We start from the raw sequence: 22,969 nt of genomic DNA, 5'->3' as shown, positions 1-22,969 counted from the left end.
AGCAATCACTCATTTGTTTTCTATTTGTCTAGTTTCATTTCATTTTGTTTGTTTCATTTTTTAGATTCCCACATATAAGCAAGATCATACAGTATTTGCTTTTTTATTGACTTTTTTCACAGTAATCTCTAGATCCATAAACGTGGTCAAAAATAACAAGCTTTCGTTTTTATGGCTGACTAATATTCCATTGTGTATTCAGTTGACTCTTGAACAGTGTGGTTTTGAGCTGCTCAGGTCCACCTATATGCAGATTTTTTTCATTATAAATAAAGTGCTACACAGTCTTTTGGGGGTTGGCATGGCCTACTGGTGGGCAAGGCTGTGTCCCTAACACTAATAGGTTATAGAGACAATTCCAAAATAGTGATTGCCAACGCTGATGTTATTGTGGTAGAATGAGTTCCCAAAGAAGGCTCCCAGGGGGAGTCCCAGCTGCCTCCTGTTTTTCCAGGAGGCTCTCCAAGATCATCAAGTAGGTTTGACCCTGGCTTCTTTCAAACTGCTGCCTGTGCCAGGACTCAGAGAGAAGCTGATAAGGGGCTATTATGCTCTGATCTTTTAAGATCCTCATGGCTCTGAAATTCAATGGCACATTACTTCATGTGTTTAAATGATTAATCAAAACTTGTAGAGGGAAAGTGGCCAAGATGGCATAGTAGGAAGACTCTGAGCTCACCTCCTCCCACAGACACACCAAACTTACAGAGCAACTATCCATGAGAACAACCTGGAGACGTGCAGAAAAGATTTCCACAACTAAAGACACAAAGGAGAAATCACAGCAATATGAGTAGGAGGAGCAGATACACAGTGTAGTCAGGACTCATCCCCCTGGACTGTGAGCCATGAATGGAAGGAATGTCCCAATCACAGGTCCTCCCCAAGGAGCAAAGGGTCCAAGCCTACAAAGGGCTGAGCTTGGGGTCCTACACCAGGAAAACAAGCCCAGAACATCTGGCTTTGAAAACCAAGGGACTTATATTCAATGTGCCAGTGAATTTCAGAGCCCTGAGGATCTTAAAAGATACAGTATCCTGCTCCTTGCCTTGGATAGTGTTCCCCAGAGTAACTGCCAACGTCCCCAAGCCTTTTGTGCTTTCTGTTTCTTTAATAGCGTACATTTTCAAGGTGGCTGGTTTGAGATGAGACACAAGATGTGATCCTGGAAGATTTTTTTCCACTGTTTTAAAGGAAACTGGTTTTTACCTGAATCAAAGCAGAGATGCTCAGTTTTTTAGATAAATCTAAAAAATAATCAGCATGGTACAAATAGATTTTATGATTATTCTATGCTGTCTGGTCACTTATTCATAAGACAGTGTAAAAGTGTACATATAAAACTGATATTCTTTTAATTTTTCTCCCCCCCACTAGTGATTTTCTGAGTTAACTAAGTTTACATTTCCACCTTCAGGATTGAAATATAGCATTAATTCCATATAAATCATACATTTCACATTAGGGAAGCAGCAGGAAACAGACAGGCAAGTTCTTAACCTGTGTATCTTTGCTTTAACTTTGGCAGGGATAGAAGAAATTTTTTTCAAGCAGGACACCTTCATGAATCACTGAAAAATAGTATGCTCTTGTCAGGACAGTATGGAGCTCTTCTTAAATGATGGTGGAGCTCGGTTTTATGCTTTAAAGGTTGGTAGACGTTAATTATGCTGCAAATTTAGCCTATGATTTATGTTTTATAAAGGAACACGACACACACAAAACTCACAAGGCCTGGGTAATTACATTTTTTTTTAATTCCTAAAAGATATTGAAAATGAGACTTCATTTCTAATAGCAATAGAAATGCTATAATAACAGCTCGTATTTTAAGACTATTATGTATAAGATATTGCTCTAAGTCTTATTTATTTTCCACAATAAGCCAGCAAGGAAAGTATTACTTTATTAATTTTAAAATAAGGAAACTGAATTTTATTACTCATCTGCCGAGAACTCCAGGCATGGTTTTCACCACTGAACCCTTCTGACATTCTTCCTAGTTGACTTTCATTTCCACTTTTGGACAGTCCCTTTGTAGCCTTAGATGAAACTGTTTCCTTTTCTGACCCTTAAACATGGGTTTTATCAGGAATTTTTCTCTTTAGTCCTCTTCTTTCCTGTCCTTGGAAATCTCTTTCACACTTAGAGTATCTAATGGTGCTGATCTAATAGCTGTAACTTCTTTACAGGCACCACTTTTCCCCACTCTCCCATCCTCCTACATTTTACAACTGCGTACCTGCATGTTATGCCAGTATCCCAAACTCAACATGGTACAGCGACTGGATGGTGAATTTGGCTATCCCATATTCGACATCATTCTGCCAAAATGAACTTTCCCTCTTGACATCTCTGTTCCTATTAATAGCACCAGTGGTCACCCAGCCAGGTCTGGCTTAAAATCCTGGAACGGTTTTGACAGCTTCAGATCCCTCATCCCCTATAATCATGCAGTCCCCAACTCCTGTCACAGCTCTGCCAGAAATATTTGCAACTTTCCTGCCTATAACCAAGACTCAAATAACAATACTTCTCACATTTATATAGCTCTTTTGAATATACAAAGCTCCCACAGATATTCTTTCTTATAATTTCCACATTAACCTTACAGATTAAAAAGAGTAAGGCTTCAGGAACTTCTGTGATTTATACCATAGCTCAGAAGCAGAGTTAGGAATTGATCCCAGGGCTTCTGACTCTTGTTTTCCAGTTTCGATCTTCCAACCCTTGAGCTCTCCAAGTCATGCTTGAGCTGGTATAGGTGCCTAAGGTATGGTTTTTTTGCTTTGCTTCAATACAGCTTATATAATCAGTAATAGTCACTGTCTTATAATCACTGTCAAATGACATTATCTTAAAAGACTGATCACTTCACTTTCAGCTTAGAATCCTTCAGAGGCTTCCTATACTGAAACATGTTCATATTATTTAACATTCACTGAAGAATACCTCCAGTTTGATTTCAACACCATTTTGATTTCACCACATTGGTTTCCACAAGCCCCCTAATACTCCAGCCAGACAGAACAACTCTCAGTTTCTCAAACATGCATCTCTCAAGCATTTGCCTGAATTTCTGTGCTCAGCCCATGTCCCCCTGGTGTGTGCTCTCCACCTCTGTCTTTTATTTCATTTATTAATTTTAAAACATTGATGTATCAATAAAACATAGTGTATCAGGGACTGGATGAAATATGGAAGAAACTAGTAAATAAGATAGAAAAGACCCATTTCTCAAAGACCTTAGGAACTAAGAATCTCAAAGTTCAGGACAAACACCATCTTCTCCTCAAAGTAAACCTTTCTGATACTCCTGGCAGGAAGTGGTGACTTCCATCTCTCAACAGCCACAGTCCAGTGAGAAGACCTTTATTACAGGATTTATCATGTCTTATCTCTCACCCTAGGTTGTAAGCTCCATTTTTGATATAGACTCTAAGTAGCTCGGTATTAGTGCTCACAGCATGTAGTTTAGCACTTCCTTTATAAGACCTTAATAAATTAGATTGGAGTGAACAGTCACCTTCAGGGTCTGTGAACGTGAGATATGGTGAGAGAAGGGGTCATAGCCCATTCACACACAGCCAGTAGAAGACACAGCAAGCGCACAATACCCTCACCTACATCCACCATATGGTTAACGTAACAGCATTTTTGGCAACAGAATTCTTAGCTGATATTCAGGGCCCCATGATCCCTGCCTCCATCCATTTAAAGAGAGTTTTGAGATCTAAACTAACCCAAGATTTCTGGACATCAGAGCACAAATCTGTTCAGTCTGCACATTTTTCTATGTCAATAAACAGAGAATAGGATTAGCATCTTCTCCATATGGCTTGATTTTCTGATCTCAGAACAAAGAGGATGCTAAACTATGGACCATGATTCAAAGCTGAATTTATTTTTTTAAGAATTAAAAAAAATATGTACAGTAATATTTACTTTTGGGGGGTACAATTCTATGTGTTTTGATAAATGCTGTATAACCACCACCACAGTCAAGATACAAAACTATCCTGTCATTCCCCAAAGAAAGTCCTTGACTGTTGACCATTCATTTGGAGTCAAATTCTCCCCCACTCTTAACCACTCATTTGTTTTCCACTTGACTTTGCTTTTTCCAGATTGTCATGTAACAGTAAAAGTACAGAGCTATTTCAGACTGCCTTCTTTATTTGGCATAATATATTTGAAATTCATCTGTGCTGTTGGTTGTATCGATAATTTCTTCCTTTTCACTGCTGGATAGTATTCCATTGCACAAGTGTGCCACTGATTGGTTATACATTCTCTAGTTGAGCTATATTTTCAGTATGTCTTGTTATGGCAATTATGAATAAAGCCACTAGAAATAGATCTTTGGGTTACTGTAGGTTTTAATTTCACTTAAGTTAATAGGAGTGGAGGTGCCAGATCATGGGGTAACTGAATGTTTAACTCTATAAGCAACCGCCAAAATACGTTCCATAGTCCCTGTACCATTTTGTATTCCTATTGGTGACATGTGAGAGTTCCAGTTATACCACAGCTTTGCCAACACTTGGTATTGTCAAGTTTTTGTTTTGTCCTTGTCATTCTATATGCATAGTGTGGGACAGTATTTTAACACTTCATCTTTTTAGAACCAGAATATTTCTATTTCCATATTAGGCCCACATTAAACACTTGCTCTCCCTCACTTGAATCTCTGTATTATCTCTCCCACTAGATTACAGATTTATTCTTGGTAAGAAGTAAATCTTGGGCTTCCCCAGTGGCTCAGCAGTAAAGAATCTGCCTGCAATGCAGAAGATGCAGGAGACGTAGGTTTGACCCCCAGGTTGTGAAGATCCTCTGGAGGAGGGCATGGCAACTCACTCTAGTATTCTTGCCTGGAGACTCTCATGGACAGAGGAGCCTGGCATGCTACAGTTCACAGGGTCTCAAAGAGTCAGACGTGACTGAAGTGACTGAGCACGCACACGGAGTAAATCTTAGCCACCTTTGTATGTATAGCCCTGCTGCTGCTAAGTCGCTTCAGTCGTGTCCAACCCTGTGCGACCCCATGGACGGCAGCCCACCAGGCTCCCCCGTCCCTGGGATCCTCCAGGCAAGAACACTGGAGTGGGTTGCCATTTCCTTCTCCAATGCATGAAAGTGAAAAGTGAAAGTGAAGTCGCTCAGTCGTGTCCGACTCTTAGCGACTCCATGGACTGCAGCCCACCAGGCTCCTCCGTCCATGGGATTTTCCAGGCAAGAGTGCTGGAGTGGGGTGCCAGCGCACTGTCACCCTAACCCAGTGCAGAGATTTGCAGCAATAGGCAAATGACACATGCTGCATTGGGCTTCCCTGGTGATTCAGATGGTAATCTGCCTGCAATGCAGGAGACCCAGGTTTGATCCCTGGGTCGGGAAGATCCCCTGGAGAAGGGAATGGCAACCCACTCCAGTATTCTTGCCTGGAGAATCCCATGACAGAAGAGCCAGGTGGGCTACAGTCCATGGGGTTGCAAAGAGGTGGAGAAGGCAGCTTATCTCTAAATGAACCTTTTCTTTTCTGTAACATTATATTATATGAACCTTCTGCAGCACCTACGGAAATCTAAAAATGGAGTTTGGAATCTATTGTGGCAGAAAATATGTTCATCATTACATCATTCAGCCATGTGCTGAGTTAATCTCATTAACTTCTGTATTGCAAGATGATATATATTTTGAAGTGATGAGCTCAGTGGCTTAAATGACATGAATCCAGGAACTTTTTTTTTTAATAGATACTACTTTTGAAGCTTTAGTCTTTGAGTGTAAGTAAACCAACAACTCATAGTTGCACACAGAAGAAAATTTGTATAAATAGAAGAAAACATCTTAAACATAATCCATGAGCAGACTGGAACCTGAGTCCTTCAGTTTAAAGGATTCTCACAGAACTCAAAAACAAGGGGCTGTCTGACCGTAGACATTTCTCTATTTATTGACTAGTTTCCGTGATGGTTTTGTACCAGTTGCCAATTTAGTTTAGATGGAAACCCATTTCCAGAATTCTCTTCTCTAAATGTTTCTTCATTACACTTGGCTACAAGGAAAATCTAGGTGAGCTTTGGAAGGCAGAAGTGAAGCAGTAGTGTTACAACTCTCAGAAGGGCCATGTGGTGCAACAGGTGCTGGCACAGATCTTCCAGCTCACCTTGGTGAAGTCAAGTAGCAGCCAGGTTGTGGTTCTTTGCCTCCCACCAAATCCACATCCCATGAAGAAGGAACGGCAACCCGCTCCAGTATTCCTGCCTGGAAAATCCCATGGGTAGAGGAGCCTGGCAGACTACAGTCCATGGGGTCACAAAGAATTGGACATGACTGAGCACACAGATCCCCATCTTCACCTTCTGGGCCAGGTGCACAAACAGCTTTGCAATGCAGAGTGCCAGCTCCTTCTACAGTTCTCCCAGATCACTGGGACTGGATGGGACAGTTGTCCGACATAGCTTCCAGTGTGCCTTTGCCCATCCTCACTTAACATCCAGCTTTTCTTCCCACTACCAGCTCTGTTAGGGCTTCCCTAGTAGCTCAGATGGCAAAGCATCTGCCTGCAATTCAGGAGACACGGATTCCATCCCTGGATCAGGAATATCCCCTGGAGAAGGAAATGGCTACCCACTCCAGTATTCTTGCCTGGAGAATTCTGTGGACAGAGGAGCCTGGCGGGCTACAATCCACAGGGTCACAAAGAGTCAGACATGACTGACTAACACACACACAACACACACCAGCTCTGTTAACCTATGATGACTTCAGACCCAATACCAGATGCAAAAGCAACTACTTTTCATAAACTTTTCTATAAGCTCCCACAATTGTGCAAGGTCTAAAATTTATAATAAACCCATTATTCCATATCACCATAGTGGTGAGTCGGTTCAGTTGCTCACTCATGTCCGACTCTTTGCGATCCCAGGGACTGCAGCACGCCAGGCCTCCCTGACCATCACCAACTCCTGGAGTTTACTCAAACTCATGTCCATTGAGTCGGTGATGCCATCCAACCATCTCATCCTCTGTCATCCCCTTCTCCTCCTGCCTTCAATCTTGTCCAGCATCAGGGTCTTTTTCGAATGAGTCAGTTTTTTGCATCAGGGAGCCAAAGTATTGGAGTTTCAGCTTCAGCATCAGTGCTTCCAATGAACACCCAGGACTGATTTCCTTTCGGATAGATTGGTTGGATCTCCTTGCAGTCCAAGGGACTCTCGAGTCTTTTCCAACACAACAGTTCAAAAGCATCAATTCTTCGGTGTGCTCAGTACCATACAGTACTGCTTTCCTAACTGATACAGTTTCCATTAAATCATTTTTATTCAGAATATATGTGTATGCACACTCAGTCGCTCAGTCATGTCTGACTGTTTGCGACCCCATGGACTGTAGCCCACCAGGCTTCTCTGTCCATGGGATTCTCTAGGCAAGAATACTGCAGTGGGTTGCCATGCCCTCCTCCAGGCGATCTTCCCAATCCAGGGATCAAACCCACATTTCCTGCCTCTCCTGCATTGGAAGGCGGATTCTTTACCACTGAGCCACCTGGAAAGCCCCATTCAGAATACATACTTGGTTACAAATGTTCTTTTTGTGCATGGCTTTCTTTCTTTTTAAATGTATAATAGTGTTAAGTGTAATCATACTGATTTATTAAATCTAAGTACATCATTTTACTTTGTCTTTGAGAAAAGGACTTGGACTATGCTCTTCTGCCCAATTCTCCTCAAAATTACTGGGCTAGGAAATCAAGATTTTGGGCTATCACTAGAGAATACAGAACTAAGAAACTACTATAATTTGAACTTTGGTGTAACTACTAGCATTAAAAATCACCTGTTTAACTAGCTGTTTCTTCAAAATATGTTTCAGTGTGACACTTGGAATCTTATATATGCTAAGATAAAACATAAACGTTAAACTTTTGATAACAATTTCACAGTTTTTAATCACAATGTATGTACATCAACCTCTTTACTTTTTCTTAATATTAAGAGTTTATGGTCTTTAAAGGCATTTTTCATCTTTATATCCTCTTTTACAGGAGGACATGGATAAGTCCTTATTAAACATAATTGAACTGAGTAAAGAGTAAACTTCAACTTCCTGTTTTTTTGCAAAAAAGAAAAGAACAGCAGTGCATGAACGACCACAACGAACTGATCCTCTGATGCTTTTCTCACTATTATATAGAAACCCCAGCAGGAAACCACAGCTATATCCTTTTTACCAGTACAGGAAAATCTTATGAATTGCTGGCAAGCATAAAAGAACTCTACTGACATCACACAGATGTTTGTGACAATTTCTACTCACCACACTCAGGTGCTTTACAATACTTTCTCAAACATTTCTCAAGGACAAATTCCCAAAGAAAACTAGTGATAATAATAGTTACACCATAACTATGTGTTTGGGCTTCCCAGGTGGCTCAGTGGTGAAGAATCCGCCCACCAATGCAGGAGACGCAGGTTCAATCCCTGGGTTGAAAAGAGCCCCTAGAGTAGAAGTGGCAACCCACTCCAGTATTCTTGCCTGGAAAATTCCATGGACAGAGCAGCATGGAGGGTTACAGTCCATGGGGTCGCAGAGTCAGACACGATAAGTGACTAAGTATCATGTGTTTGCAGGTAAATTATACAGAAAAACAGTAAACACTGCTGAAACTCAATTCCTCCCTCAGTGTCACTGAATTAAAAAACACCTGACGTGTTAAAATTCCTCATTTCACTCAGACCTGTAAAAATGTCTAGACAACCAACTGTATTACCCTTTACAGAACAGGTTCGATGCACGATACTGGATGCTTGGGGCTAGTGCACTGGGACGACCCAGAGGGACGGTATGGGGAGGGAGGAGGGAGGAGGGTTCAGGATGGGGAACACATGTATACCTGTGGTGGATTCATTTTGATATTTGGCAAAACTAATACAATTATGTAAAGTTTAAAAAAAAAAAAAAAGTACTGTATTTTTCCCTTCGTGTTCAAAATGGCCCAAGCATTAGACCATTCTAGCTATGAAATATAGAAAGTCCTTTTTGTCTATTCTCATATATAATCCTACTCAGGATTTATACAGCACATGTTTTAAATTTGTAATATGAGCCTTGATAATGTGCTTTTATCAATGAAGGGACTTTCCATTGAGGATCTCTTAGTCATTCAGGAAGTACAAAGAAAAGATTATGACGTAAGTCCAGCGTTTCTGAGGGTTTTAACTTTAGTGGGAACCACAGACATGTATACTCATTTAAGAATGAAGTCAAGGGTATAGAATTGCGCAGCTTTCTTGTTTGCCCACATTACCTAGGATGTACGTTCTCCATAGAATATTTGTTTCAGGAGTACCCGGCATAAATGAATGAATGCATGAGTGCTTGGTGCTGACAGAGGAGGGGGGCAGTTAAGAAGGGTGTCTTTAAGATCTGGAAAAGGCTGAAAGACTTAAAATTCAGTAAATGGGCCCAAGGATAAAGAAAAAAATGCAAGCCTGTTAAAAATAATTGGGCTTTAGAGCTAGAGTTGATCTTAGGGATTTCTGGACCAGCCTTCTCATTCCTAGAGAGAATCTGAGATGCCTAGGGCAATGACATTTGCCCTAGGGCACTGCGTAGGGCAATGGTTTCATATACCACCTGCACAGATTGCGACATTTGTGTACCTCTCTCATGATTTCTGGTTTATGTACTTCTTATCTAAATGATTTTTCACTTAATATTTTCATTTACAAAATATTTTACTTAATAGTTTTCTTTGTGACCCCATGGAATTCTTCAGGCCAGAATACTGGAGTGGGTAGCCTTTCTGTTCTCCAGGGGATCTTCCCAACTCAGGGATCAAACCCGGGTCTCCCACACCGCAGGCAGATTCTTTACCAGCTGAGCCACAAGGGAAGCCCAAGAAAACTGGAATAGGTAGCCTATCCCTTCTACAGCACATCTTCCCAACCCAGGAATCAAACCAGGGTCTTCTGCATTGCGGGTGGATTCTTTACCAACTGAGCTACCAGGGAAGCCCTCTTATCTAAATGATTTTTTACTTAATATTTTTCATTCAATTGAATGTAACTGGTGCACTAGTTAAAAATACTAGCCCAGCCTTAGGAAATGGTACCTGTAAAGTCACAGGTTTGTTGTATCAGTGATATATTTTTCATATAGCATATTTAAAATTATATACTTTACAATTTACTCTTTTTTCTTTCAAGATAAATTTGTAACTATTCAATACAAAGTAAATATGTATACTACCTAAGCTCATCTCACAGGTCACTGGTAGAAACCTCTCGCACTTTGGAAAGCAGTGCATTCTACTGTGCCACACTCTGGAACAAAGACTTTGGGTTTTGAAACAACACCAAGTGGTAAAGACATTCCAGATTGAAGCTAAGAGTCCAGCAATAAGCCTAGTGCCTGCAGGGGACTTCTGTTTTGTTTTTATTTTTAACTAGAAAAAAAATCAATTGCTTATTTTTAATATTAAAAAAATTAAAGCAGCAATCATGACTTTAAAGCAATGAGTGAATTTTCATGTTCAAAACAGACAAATCTATGTATACTCATCCTCCTGTCACGTACCATTAGTTTATTAGAAATAGAGTTTTAAGAAGAAACTTGTCTCAAATGGGCCTCCTGTGCATAGATTACCTTTTGTTCATCTTTCAGTCTGCAAATAGAACACTTAGCGGCAAACTATAATAAGGAATTGCTCACTTTCATAAGTAAATGACTGTCTGTGATTAAAACCTCAATCACGGAAACACTAGTTCTATAAATAGTTTCTAGGTCCAAAGTCCAGAGGTGAAGCTAAACACAGACTTGCCCGGTTTTCTTTCTTGTTATATGTGTGTATGCGCACATGTGTAAACCTGTGACTGCGTAGAATATATTTGGTTTTTCTTTCAAGAAACAAAGATGTTGTTTGTATGACATATGTGTCACCTGGATATTCTGAAAAGACATTTTGTTCTGCAATTTTTCTGCCTATACTATGACTTATGAAGTTTTAACTTAAAATGTTTGTCCTTGAGCTCACCCTGTTTGCTAAAAGAATGACTTATCACTGATCTAGAAGCTTTCATATTTTCTTTTAAATAACACAGAATGAAATCTGAGATAGGAAAAAGCAGACTGTAAGATCCTGTCCATTCCTAATATTTTGACCCACAGTATTAATAACGTTCATAGTAAAATATTGCAAGGTATATAGCATAGTGGTAAAGGGTGTAGCCTTTAAAGTTAGACAACTCTGGATTCTCAGCTCCATCACTTAGTATCTGAGGGACTTTGGGGATGTTTTTTAATCTGTTTCCTTCTCTCCAAAATGGGGGAGATAATAGTATTATACAAACCTATGTTGTTGTGTAGTCGCCCAGTCATGTCCAGCTCTTTGCGAACCCATGAACTGTAACCTGCCAGGCTCTTTGTCTGTGGGATTTCCCAGGCAAGAATACTGGAATGGTTGGCATTTCCTTCTCCAGAGGATTCCTGACCCGAGGATTGAACTCATATCTCCTGCAAGGGAAGGTGGATTCTTTACCACTGACCCACCAGGAAAGTCCAAACCTCATAGATTTGTTTAAATGAGAAATGAGTTTAGCAGATGTTATTGGCAGACGAGCCTAAAGAATGAAGTTTTGAAAGAGCTGGAGGTCATTAATTATACCAACCTATAAACTTCCCTGGTGGCTCAGACAGTAAAGAATCCACCTGCCACGTGGGAGTTTTGGGTTCGATCCCTGGGTTGGGACAATTCCCTGGAGGAGGGCATGGTAACTCACTCCAGTATTCTTGCCTGGAGAATCCCCGTAGACAGATGAGTCTGGCAGGCTACAGTCCATGGGGACGTGAAGAGTAGGACACAACTGAGAGACTAAGCACAGTATAATCTGCTCATGTTTAGTTTCCTTACAGTGGAAAGCAAATAGATAAAAAGAAATGTAGTCCATTCTCTCATGTGCCGGAACCAAGATGACAAAGTGGCCAGAGTGGGTCCTTTGGTCTCTTGCTCCTATTTATCCCACTTAAATTCCTCTTCTCTCTTGTGTCCGGCTGGCCTTTTGTTCTCTCCACTCATCATCATTAGTTCTGTAATCCAGGTACCGTCCCCCTTCTCCCTGCACTACTGCCTTCTAGGCAACAAGGCTAGGAAGTTCTGTAAGTAGGGGCAAGCACACAGAGATGGGCTCATTCACCAGGGCTTTGCAGAGACGTGGATTACCATTGGAACTTCCAGGGTCCTAACTCCGAGGAGGAAAACCAGGGGAAAGTGATGAGCACCACCTTAGAAACAAAAGACAGCATGAGGGTATGAGGCATTTTGCCAGGCAACTATGAAAACAGCCAGGTATTTTCAGTGCCCTGAAGTGGGTACACGACCCAGTAATGATCTAACTCAAAGTCATCCCCCCAGGGTGGACGTGAACCCTGAGAATCTAAGCAATACTCTAAAACCATGACCTTTAAACCATCTAATAATTCACTAGTGTATCACAAACAGTTTATGAGCAAAGATAAAGTATCAATGACAGTAAATGATTTCTTAAAAGAATAATTAAAGCAGTTCTTTCTAATGTCAACCATGCTGATCTCGATAATAAAGTCACTTCTATAATAATGTTACTCTTATTCACCTCACTTGCATTTGTAGATATTTTCCTGAATAGAGAAAAGAGAAGGGGATGGAGTTACACAGAGTTTCTTATATACTCATGGGGAAGAAACTCCCTACAGTATTCAGACTAGCTACCAGCAGAAACTCAGAAGATTTCTTGATCTTCTCTCTTCCCCATCTTGGTCACTCTTGTGATCTTCTGTTTCTTAGTTGTTTTTAGCAGGATAAAGTTGAAAATACATGTGTCTACATTTTTATTTTCAAATTCATGAAGGAAGTATAGTGGGGGGGGAAAGACTTCCAGTTTCCATGCTGGCCTGGCTGGGGAAAAAAGGAACCCAGGTGTGATGAACAGGTAGTGAAGCTGTGAAGATGGATGGAAAGTGATCTGAATCACTAGGGCCTAAGTAAGGAAGAGGGAGGCACGGGGGTGTGTGTGGTTGGGACTGAGAAAGGAGCCTGGTTGTTAGGCGACTAGGGGAATTCCTGGAGATCCTGACAGGAAAAGAGCTCACTGTCACTTTGCTGAGCCACATTGATCAATAAATTTATCTAATCCAGTAGTCTGGGAATTATTTGAGAATTCAGACTACGTTTTATCCAACTATGAATCCCTAGCACATAGCATAGGGTCTTACTTATGAAGTACTCAATATCCAACTTACCAAATGAACCAAACATCCGTCTTCCTTAAATCAGGGCCTTCTGCCAATCCCTTCTCACATTCTGTACTTCAGCTCCTAACTCGATTCCTATTTCCAGTTTGAGGAATGTTTTTATTTGATTTACCAAACGGAAGTGCTGATGTACCCTCAACCCAGTCCAATTCAGATTACTAACTTTTATCATCCCTCCTGAGACCTGGACCCAGCACTCAAAAGCCACAAACCCCAGAGGGATGATCTTTAAAAGCCCATCGCTGCAATTTTAAACGTCAAAATAACCACCAGGGGAAAAGGAGGATAGTTTCATAAGAGACCATAAAAGTTTTAGTGTCAGTCAATTTAAGTCACTGGGCACCTCTGGTTTTATATATATTATCAATATACTTCAGGGGATATGATGCCTATTACTTAAGGACAGACAATATTCTAGAAGGAAATGCACTCTTGTCCCAAGGAAGCATACAGTTGATGTGGCACCGTGTCCTCTGTTGGCCTCCATTGATACTATTCTCAGCATTGTCTTCTTGGAGTGAAGCTGCCGAAGCACCGACACTTTGGGATTAATAATTAGGTGCGAGGATGTTTTTAGAAGTAAAGTGGGAGGCACGATGTGGGGGTGGCAGGCATGAAGTATGCACGAGGAAGGAGAGTGGCAGCTGAAGTTGAGAAAGTAGCAGAGATTTCAGAGAGCTGGGAAGAGCTTTGTCTACTTCAGGGCTCTGCCTGCGTTTTCTGCCTGTTGTCTCCAAAGGGCATTTGCTTTTATTTGCAGCATGAATAAATCAACACTGACAGGGTCACTTCATTTTCAGCCATATTAACAGAGCAGTTCCACACAGTGTAGTGGTCAGACTGCACAGGGATTCGGGCCGCTGTGGCCACGGGTTGGAATCGTTACCAGCGACCGTCATTAGATGACCCTTCCTCAGTTGCACAGACACAGTCACAAACTGGGACACAAGTCAATACCACCCCTGACAGTTTACTCTCAACTGCCCAGTCTACCAAACACCATCCACTGAAAGCTTGAGATATGCTTTGCGCTTTTAGGAGGCTACACATGTGTAGAGTCTACAGAAAGAGTTGTGAATAAAACAAAGATATGGTGCATTAAAAATATATGAAGCTAACCAACAAGGACCTACTATAGAGTACAGGGAATTATACTGAATATTTTGTAATAACCCAGAAGGAAAAAGAATCTGAAAAGGAATACACACACACACACATAACTGAATCACTTTACTGTATACCTTAAACTAACACAATATTATAATTCAACTGTACTTCAATACATAAAGCAACCCAATGTAAACTGATAACTGATCAAACTTTTTGCTTCTTTGTTTTATATTTTCCAATGTGGTACCATAAAAAGCATGCAAGCAAACAAAAATTTCCACTAGTCTGTTCTTAACAGACCAGGTCAACTCAGTTTGCATTCATTACCCTTTCACAGAATTTACATATTTTGATGATGAGAACTGTTTAGATTCTCATGAGAGTGTATAGGAATTAACTACACACTGCACAATAATCTCTCTACTCTGTAGAGGCCCATCAATTTCATGAACACACTCAGAGCACTGGAGAGCTCAGTGGGACTCAGAAAACATCTAGTTCAGGCTTTGAGAACCCAGTACCTATAGCTCGCACAATTAAGCGAAGCTGTTGAGTACAAGGGATTATACGCAGTTTTAGTGTCAGGGAGACAATAGGGAGCAGTGGGGTCTGAAGTGTAATAAAGACTGAAGTGTAATATAGTCTGAGGTGTAATAAAGGCACATACTGTAGTCAACTCTGGCTTAGAGAGTGTGGGTTGGTGTTTCATTTTTATAATAGATCTTCTTATTTTTAAATATTGGCTTAATTAAAAAGAAATACCTGCAGATCAGATAGAACATGATCTTCCTGTTGGCCAGTTTTCAATTTCTGATCTAGTACCTACATTCTCAGGCTTCCTGGGTGGCTCAGCGCTAAAGAATCCGACTGAAGTAACTTAGCACACACATACATCCTCAAACCTGTCTGAGAGGTTTAAGTGAAGCACACCAGGCCCCTCAGATGCTAATGACAAAGGACTCTCCTGCTCTGTGAATCTACATATGCAGACAAGAAATCACCCCCCAAGTGAAAGGAAAGGCAGAGGCATTTTCACTCAGTCGGAGCTTAGCCCCTGACCCTGACACTGACAGATTTCTTTCTGTTCTCAGACTGATTTCAGAACTTGTTCAACACGAAAACAAGGCCAGTCCTCTACACTCATCTGTCATAAGCAATTTTTACTCATTCAAGGATGCAGGGGGAAATGTACATCGATTTATTAACCTTAGCTCTGATTTAAAAATCTCATTAGCATAAAAATTCTAGTCACTTCATTTTTTGCTTGCCTATTTCAAGGAGAAATCATTTATAGGATTCAAAGTAAGGCATGCTTAGAGAATAACACAAGTAAGGATAAATTACAAATTCATGTATAAAATAGTACTTAGAAATAGGTCTAAAGAAGCATGGAGAGTTTGCTGAATTAAATGAGCTTTAAACCATGTTTTGAGGGGATTGAGAAACTAATTTCAGATGAAGTAAGCGTTCCAAAATGATGTAACGGCAAAAGCAAAGATCAAAGTCCAACAAAGTAACACCCACAATGAATCAAACATCTTTTGCATTTTTGAACAACAACAAAAGTTTTTAAAGTACATCATGAGAAAACACACATCAGAATGAATAAAAAACAGTTCAAAAATCCTATGTTATATTCAGCAGCCCTGTCCTACACAGATATAATTCAGAATAAAAACCCAGAGGCAATACAAAATTCTGAATCCTGATAATATTTGCCATATTGTCCTTATTAAGGCAGACATACAAGCATAGGGTATTAGATTTCAGAAAAAATTTCAACAAGAATTCAAACAAAAAGATGCTCTTATTACTCAGAAAATACGCTGAACAGTTAACTCCCTCAAGCATTTCATTTACTCCAAGCTTTATGTTATAAAGAAAGAGTCTCCCATAGACACAATATGGTTCGCTTAATTTGAGTCTATTTAGAAGTCAATATTCTGAAAAAACAAAATCAAGAAGCTATCCACATAAACCATCTTGATTAATACCCCCTAAACTAGATCTCTTACTTTGTTGGGCCGTATGCAATTCAGGCTTAAAAAAAAAAAGGTATTCTAACTCCTTTCCCTCCAGAAAATTAGTAGATGCAAATGTGATTTTTTAAGGAGCTCTGAGGTCTCTGTCCAGCTTTCCATTACTGAATTAGCAGCAGTCCTGAGGTCCTTCAAGGTGCTTGTGACTTTATAGATTTTCACTCTCTAGTCTTAAGTTTTTTCAGGATTTGCTTGGTTCTGCTAGTGTCACAGGCTGTGACTACTGATTAAAGCAATCTTCCTAGGGATAGCTTGGGGATCTACGAGGTTTAGGACCCAAGAATTAACATTTTAAAATGGAATCTGATTTGTGAGGCCAAGAAAGTGGCCTGGTCTCAGATCACACAGTAGATCCTCAAAATTTTTCTGCCTCATTAGACCCTTGAGACAGAGATCACTGTACTGACTCACAATCCAGGAAGAAAGAGGCAGGAGTAATTGGATTTCCCTCCCCCTACCACTCAGGAGCCCCTCAGACCCTCACTTCAGGTCCTGCTCCTCCTCTCCTTTGCAGAGAATCAGTGAACTAGAAAGCGGAGGTCTAGGTTGTTTTGCCTCAGTGGTTTCGGACAATTTATTAACTTCTCTGGGACGCATCTGTAATCTTTCCTCTTCCTTATAAGTAAAGGCTGGACACTAAACAGGAGTGTCCACAACTGGCGATTAAAATCCTTTGTTAACTATTATAGAATATAGATTTCTAAGCCCTACCTACAGATTCAGATTCCATAGGTCACAGCAGCTAAGGGTGAGTTATTACTGACTGGAATTAATAATTCAGGCCCTCAGTTATGCTGCTAGCTTCAAAATAAAGCTGTCAGTCTAATTACAGGCATGTAAAATTAGAAAGCTGCTATTGTATTGCCAACTGTAACATGCCCAGATCAAAAGCTATGAAAATTTTTCTCACTGGCATTCAAGACAGTACTTTGAATTGTAACAGTATGTATATATATGTATGTATTTATGTCTTCCTCCATGAAATTTAACAAATGCCTTTTCAACTCAAATGCAGCCCCTACATGTTTTTATTACCCAGACTTGTCTCATGCAAAAAAGTTAGATTATCACGAATGTAAACATTCTGAAGTGGAGAAAGATGAAAGAGAAGTCCGAGACATATTTATAAAAAGTGAATTTCCATATTGATTGCCTTCCAAATCAACTAATTGAAGCACATGAGGCTCTATTTTTAACTGGCAATGGTTCTTTTGGTTAAAGGTTTATTCAAGAGGATATCAAATTCTAAGATTGTTTTATTGCTTAGGAAAGACAGCAAGAGCTAACAGAAGCCCACCAAAAGTTTTCAGAAATACACATAACGCACTTTCTTCTCTGATTTTATCTTCTTAAAATAACTGTTTAGTTACAGTAGATGTTAATTTCTCAAAATGCATACAGATATATTTACAGATTTAATTAAAATGATGGACAAGTCACAGAGCAACTGTAAAAGAAATTCTGGCAGAATCCCTTCCTTTTGGGATTCTGAGTATCAGGTGGTCTGATTCATCCTCACAGAGCTGCCAGTATCGAGCATGGGAGCCTACACCTATAAGGCACTCAGGAAAGAAGCCTGTTGAGAACAGAAGCAAGATTTGCTCCATGTAAGACAATCACTTGATCACCCTTGCTGCTCTGTGCCAAAGACTATATTTGTGTTCCGAGAAATGAAATAATCATGCTATATTGTGGTATGTCATATAATTTCAGTAGTTCAACTATTAAATTCATTTGAAGCAAGGCTTAGCCAGTAAATTATTGCAAAAGAAATAAAAAATATGGCAGAAAATAACAGATAAGTGACTGACGTTATGGCCTTTCTGTCTAGCATTCTTAAAGTAGTAGGACTGAGAAAAGAAACCTTAGATAGAAAATAAATAACAATTTTCGAGTCGTATTTTAGTCTAAACAGAAATTCTGCTGTTATTTTCTCCCCCCACCTTGATACTCATTTTTTTTTTTTTACCTTTCTCAAGACAAGTTTGCTATAAGGTGGTTTAGTCACTAAGCTGGGTCTGACTCTTGAAATCCCACAGACTGTTGTCCACCAGGCTCCTCTGTCCATGGGATTCTCCAGGCAACAATACCAGAGTAGGTTGCCATTTCCTTCTCTAGAGGATCTACCCAACCCAGGGATCAAACCCAGGGCTCCTGCATTGCAGGCAGATTCTTTACTGACTGAGCTACAAGGGAAGCCCTATATTCTGATTGCTATTCAGAATATGGTGTAAATGCTTGTGTAGTAGATCTCTAGGTGACTTGCAAACTGGAAGTATCTCTTCTTTGTATCACTTAAAGCAGTAGATTTCAGACTTTTTAAAACGATGCATGATATGATATCCATTTTACCGTAGTCCAATGTGTGGAGTCATCTGGGACAATTAAATGCTTGGCGTATGCAGTATTTTCCATTCTTTTGCCCTGAGTACTGCTGGTCAAAAGATAAGATTCCCTGAATTTCTGTAAAACTGAAATCTCCATTCCCTCATTCTCTTTTATTTTCACAATATGCACGGTAGGTGGTAGACATTTCATGGATGAAGAAATTTAGGCACAGAGAATTCTGACTTTCTCAATGACATATCTCCCTTTTAATCAGGCTATTATAAATTCAGGTAAATATGGTTACTAGACATTTAAAAGAGATAAACTTGGGTAATGTGAACAACACAGAGCCTCAGTATGAATGTATTTACCTAACTCGTCTGGATCAAATGAGTTAACAGCTCTTCTGAACTTCAGTTTGAAGATGGATCCACTTCCTTCTCTATCCCCATCTTTGCATCTTCATCGCCTCAGTTTTTCAGCCACCTAGAACTACTTGTTCTTCTTCGGCCTCTGTATATTTTGGTCTCTATACAAGGAATGCCCTTCTTTGTCCTCTTTACCAGGCTAGTTCCTCATCCTTCAAATCCCTGGGAACTGTCCTTACTCCTCTCCTCTCCCACAATGTGACTTTCATAGCACCCTGTGCTCTTCCTCCCTCCCTCCCGAGATTTATAGGCTGAGACTTCTATTCTACAATCTAGGGCCATGTTGAATTCAGGATAAAAATATGGAGAAGGCATAAATGAATCAACAAGTGACCTCATAAAGAATGGCCACTGAAAAAGCTTGAATGTGATCTGGGACTGGAATTGTGTGTCTTGACCCTCCAAGGCCAGTCGTTCATGACTTTATGATTCTATGACCATGATTTTAGTGTTTCCCTCAAGGGTGCAGATTTTGTGACTGGAAATTCATATAGTGAAGGACAGCTGTGTCTAATACATTCTTTCAATTTTATGTAGGGCACAAACAAGGGTGTTTTGAAGGGACAAATAAAGTAGTATATTGGGCAAGTGTACTGAGGCAATTTTAAAAAATTACTCAGATTTTAAAACTGCTGGAGCCTATTATACAGAGTGAAGTAAGCCAGAAAGAAAAACACCAATACAGTATACTAATGCATATATATGGAATTTAGAAAGATGGTAACGATAACCCTGTATGAGAGACAGCAAAAGAGACACAGAAGTTTAGAACAGTCTTTTGGACTCTGTGGGAGAGGGTGAGGGTGGGATGGTTTGGGAGACTGGCATTGAAACATGTATAATATCATATGTGAAATGGGTTGCCAGTCCAGGTTTGATGCATGATACAGGGTGCCCGGGGCTGGTGCCCTGGGATGACCCAGAGGGATGGGAGGGGGAGGGAGGTGGGAGGAGGGTTCAGGATGGGCAACACATGTACACCCGTGGTGGATTCATGTCAATGTATGGCAAAACCAATACAATATTGTAAAGTAATTAGCCTCCAAAAAATAATTAATTAAAAAAAAAAAAAAAACACAAAACTGCTGGTTGGAACCCACCCTGACCTCCAGTTAGGGTTCTGACCATGCCTCAGATCTCCATTTCCCACATGAAGCTATGCACTTGCGATTTTGTCCTCATCATTTTCATTAGTCTGGTTAGTGATTAGGTGAAGTCTCACACACACATTCTGCATGGATTTTCATAAGTTCCTTTGCACTATTTCCAGAATAAATTCCAGTCATATAACATCTAGGCTTGCCATGGCAATTACTACTTTTTTTATGTTTATGAATCAACAACCAACCCCCCACCCTGCCAATAAACTAAAAGCAGCAAAACTCTTGAAAGATGTTCTTTGCGATCCTATTTGAAAAGAATATTCCCTAATACAAACTCCTGCCATTCCCAGATAGCAACAGAGAAGATTTTCTTCTTTATACTGTGACTCATTGTATCTTTATTCCCACAGCTGCTACTCAGGGCAGGCCAGTGGTGAACACAATGGAAAAGAAAGAAGAGTTTATAACTGGAAAATAAGCACATTCAGAAGAAGTACACTCAAAGCATTATCAAAGTAAAATATGCAGCATTATCAACAAGAGCAAACAAAAGCCCACGCAAGAGATGTGTAAATATTTCATGAAGCTAAAGCCTTAATCAACTCTCTCCAAATCTTGCTGGTGTTGTAAACACTTCAGTTTCCTCCAGTCCCACCATGACCCAGATTCTTTGCAAAAACAAAATGAAAACACGATCCAATGGATCTTTAACAAATGTGGTGTGAAAAATATTTATTAACAGATAGAGCATATCCAAGGTATTGCCTTGACAGGAAGAAGAGTATACCTTAATAAAGGTGGTTGCTTCTTGATGACTTTCAGAGCCTCCTTTCTCCCCTTCCCCTCCAAACCATTGCCTTTTCCCCACTGCCTATGCTTCTCTCAGGACATTTACATCATCTTAACCTTGAACTACCTACACCCCAAGCCAAGGCCCCTCTAAAAAGCACTTTAAACCTGACCAGACTTTGCTGCCTTCCTACCAGCCAAAATCACTTTCGAGTGTCTAAATTCTTCCCCCTTCTTCCCCCCACCCCCCCACTCTTTCACTGCCCATTGTTGCGTCTGAAATTTTGTCTGTATCTTTTGGATCTGCCTGGATGGCGTAGGGATCTTTTGTGTGTATTGGTTGACTGTTTTTCAGTGATTTCTTTTCTAAAATCCATCTCCAAAGAACTGTTTATAGCCTCTAGTCTACCCTGATTTAATGTGGTTCCAAAGTTCACCTCTAGATATTGAACAGGTCTCTACAATGATTTCCCTTTATCAACCTCTGCCTGCCCTTCTCTCTCTGCCTATCTCAAGAAAAACTATGTATGTAATGTGTGTATACACACGCATACAAAAGCATGTATATTATATAGAACGATAGTATGCGGACCTTAAACGGAGTAAGTGTAGAAAAATGAGAAAAATGTGTAGTATTGCCACACACACACACACACATACACACACGCACCCCTATTTGGATATTCACAGTATGCAGACCTGATTGCAAATCCCCCTCTCTCAAGAACAAGAACAACAGGCGTCTTCGCCGGTTTACCTTCAAAGCCAGAGCCTAAAGGAGCAATGACCTTGCCGAGAAATTTATCACCTGCGCGAAAGGCTGCCCCTCCTGGAGCTCAGGACGGGATGGGAACGAGAGCAACAGGCAAAAAGGATCACCTGGCAAAATGTGGGACCGAATCCATCTCCCATCAGTACCGAGCACACCGCAAAGCTGTGGTCTCCCAGGGTTGCAAGATGGGCAGAGGTGGCGCGGGGGGCGTCTCCTCCCGCGGCCGCCGGTCACCTACCTGCTGTTGCCCGGCTGTCTCCGGCGTGGCGGGGCCGCTGCCTGCGCTTTGGCAAGGGCTTCCCGTCGCATATCACACGCAGGGGCTCCCGGCGCCACACCGATGCCTCAGCGGGCTCGGGAGCGGCGGTCCTTTTCAGACCTGTTCCGGTAGGGAGCCGGGTGCTAGCAGGAACTGAAATTACTATGCAAAGAGCAGAGGCGGCGCGCAGGAGCCGGGCGGAGACCGCGGGGGCCACCCCACACTCCGGGACTGCAGCCGCCGCCGCCCGGCACTGAGCCAAACTGGAGGTGGGAGTTCACGTCCCCGACTGCTCGTCCGTCAGGCCCGGGCTGCGCCCATCTGTCCTCGCCGGACAGTGTTGCCCTGCCTGAGTATCCGAGGAAGGGGCGGCAGGAGCGCAGAGAGCGGCGGCCGAAGCACCGGCAGCACCGGCGGCGGCGGCGGCAGCAGCAGCAGCAGCAGCAGGACGCCGAGCTCCGCCTCCGCCGCGCCCCCGCCCAGCCTTCCGTCCCGCGGGAAGGGGTTGCGGCGGCGGCTGCTGCGGGCCAGGGGGCATCCGGGTCCCCGCTGGCGGGTTGCGGTGTTGCTGCAAGGAGACCAGCAGCAGGTGGAAAGTTCAGAAGGAGATTAAGATAGAGGGCCGGGGCCCAGAGCAGCTCCGCAGGAATTCTGGCCCTCGCTCCACCCGCAGGTCGCCAGACTCCATGGCTGTGTCTTGACTCCAGCACACGGGTTCCAGTAGAGCCAAGTGCAGAGATCTGAAACCAAGGAGACCATCCGAGGTTTCCTCGGTGTTGCAAAAAGTATGATGCCCCGCGTATTTGGAGAATGCATTGCTGACAGTGTTCCTGCCCCCTGCC

General features: G+C 41.4%; 1 protein-coding gene across 1 annotated transcript in view; it reads right to left on the bottom strand.

The window, feature by feature from the left end:
- The window catches only part of GPRIN3 (GPRIN family member 3), a 75,815-nt gene extending 53,276 nt beyond the window's left edge, over positions 1-22,539 (bottom strand). Inside the window, exon 1 of the mRNA XM_070372151.1 lies at positions 22,107-22,539. The gene's annotated coding sequence lies outside the window, so the exon portion shown is untranslated. The remainder of the gene's footprint in view (positions 1-22,106) is intronic.
- Between the last annotated feature and the right edge of the window lie 430 nt (positions 22,540-22,969).

This window comes from Bos mutus, chromosome 6, assembly GCF_027580195.1.
Source record: "Bos mutus isolate GX-2022 chromosome 6, NWIPB_WYAK_1.1, whole genome shotgun sequence".
In the NCBI taxonomy this organism is placed as follows: Eukaryota; Metazoa; Chordata; class Mammalia; order Artiodactyla; family Bovidae; genus Bos; species Bos mutus.
Note: the sequence above shows the minus strand (reverse complement) of the source record. Positions and strands in the feature narration are given on the sequence as shown.